Raw genomic sequence first — 2,235 nt, forward strand, 5'->3', positions numbered from 1 at the left:
GAAAGAGGTTCTGCCCTTCGTGTTTGCTTTCAGGTTGCATCTTTGCGATCGTTATACCACGAAGACAACGAATACTGCAGAAAGGCAAAATAAATACCAATATTTAGGTTGCATTACACTCCTGGCCACTTTTAAGACGCGGGAGAGAAAAGGCACTGGGAAGTTTTACAGCGGGATTTCTTTGCTGCAGATTTATTGCCCGGCCTCGCGGAGGCGAGTGCCGCCATCCGGTTCTATGGTGTAATGGTTAGCACTCTGGACTTTGAATCCAGCGATCCGAGTTCAAATCTCGGTAGAACCTGCTTTTTTTTCCCTCGAAAAACCTCGCTTTTTCCTTGCCCGTGGCCGCCCCTCGCGGGACATTGCCCCACCTCCAGCGCGCCGGGACCGCCGCTCGTGGCAAGGCCAGCCCCTGTGCGTGCCTATAGAAGAGCTACATGAAGGCACGCAGTTTTGCACGGACAGCATATATAGTAGCGATGCCTGACGGAAAAACAAACTGCAACATCAAAGCGCAGCAGGGTACAGACCAGAATGGGGTAAAACCCACGGAGCTGAATGCCAAGATTTTCCTTGACCTGAACTGTATCACGCTATTCCTAGTTTTCTTAAATTGAATGAACAGCTATACATTTGACAAAAAAATCAAATAAGACCCTAATTTTTAAATAGTTCTTACTACAATTAAATTAGGTCTTTCATTATATTTTACTGTTGTTTTATATGTATCTTAAGTCTTTCTGAGAAAAAAAGAAGTCGTTCACACTGAGGAAAATCTGATTTTCAGTAGATAAATGTGCAGAATTTGGACATTATTTTTCAGGTGCACCCAACTATTCACGTGGAAGATAGGGACAGAAATGCAACGATGTCAGAGTGGGTGTAATCTCACAAATTGAACTCTGCACAATTTAAACAGATATTACCTCTGCTTTGCTGATACAAAGCCTTGTTATTTATTTTTCATTTCAAGAGTAGCTAAGGATATCTCAACAGCTCGGCTCCCCTTCTCAAAACCTGTCCTTATTCATCATTTGTTTACACAGCAACAGGAACGTCCGTTCTGTGCAAAACTGAAGATCAGCTCCTCCTCCTTTTCCTCTGGCCAGGTAACCACTCCTTACTGACCCTTGAAAAAAACGCAGACCACCTTCAGCTCGTTATTATTTTATGGAAGTTAGGGTCCTAACTGTTCATGGGAATTGCTCCAGAAAGACATGAAGGTGCTGGAGCCTGTCCAAAGAAGAGCAAGGAGACTGGTGAAGGGTGTATAGAGCAAGTCCTGTGAGGTGCAGCTGAGGGAGCTGGGGTTGTTCAGCCTGGAGAAAAGGAGGCTGAGGGGAGACCTTATCGCTCTCTACAACTGCCTGAAAGGAGGTTGTAGAGAGGTGGGGGTCGGTCTCTTCTCCCAGGTAACAAGTGATAGGACAAGAGGAAATGGCCTCCAGTTGCACCAGGGGAGGTTTAGACTGGATATTAGGAAATTTTACTTCACTGAAAGGGTTGTCAAGCATTGGAACAGGCTGCCCAGGGAAGTGGTTGAGTCGCCATCCTTGGAGGTATTTAAAAGACGTTTGGATGAGGTGCTTAGGGACATGGTGTAGCAGTGGTCTTGGTAGTGTTAGGTTTACGGTTGGACTCGATGATCTTAAAGGTCTTTTCCAACCTATACGATTCTGTGAATTTATGGAAATGTTTGCTAAACTTGTTAAAGAAATGTTTGCACAACCTATTGATGAAAAAATATCTCCCTCTTCTATGTTGGGGCCAATTTTCATCCTTTCCCCAACCGCGTGTGTAAGTATCAGGCTACACACAAACAAGTATCTTTACTGTTCCTTGTGCATCAGTGTTTTAAATAACTGTATATAGTAAACTTCAGCATAACTAGTTAACCCCCATAGATTGGCTTCATGCAGCAACGCCATTCCTCCCAGGTAAGAGAGCTTTAAAGCCACTAGATACTTGTCTGCCTTGCAATGATTCAATATGTTATTTTACAATTCTAGAGAGCAAATTACCATTTCCTACTGATATCCAGCAGCTCCCTCCTTCCATTTATCACAGTTTGAAGTGTAGCTGTAATCCAGAATACTCATAAATAGCTGATATGGTATTACGGTTACAGACTTACTAGGTATTCATGCTAAATTCACCAGACAAGCATGTATGTTAAAACAAAGTGTACTTAAAGAGCTCAACTTTTATATGGAATGAGACAGAATCAATACATAA

At 43.1% G+C, this 2,235-nt stretch overlaps 1 non-coding gene across 1 annotated transcript; it reads left to right on the forward strand.

Annotated features, from left to right (window-relative positions):
• The first annotated feature begins 229 nt into the window (after window positions 1-229).
• Window positions 230-301, forward strand: TRNAQ-UUG (transfer RNA glutamine (anticodon UUG)). Its single transcript has one exon. It is a non-coding gene; the product is annotated as a tRNA-Gln (tRNA).
• Window positions 302-2,235: the final 1,934 nt, after the last annotated feature.

Source organism: Mycteria americana, chromosome 16, assembly GCF_035582795.1.
Source record: "Mycteria americana isolate JAX WOST 10 ecotype Jacksonville Zoo and Gardens chromosome 16, USCA_MyAme_1.0, whole genome shotgun sequence".
Classification (NCBI taxonomy): domain Eukaryota; kingdom Metazoa; phylum Chordata; class Aves; order Ciconiiformes; family Ciconiidae; genus Mycteria; species Mycteria americana.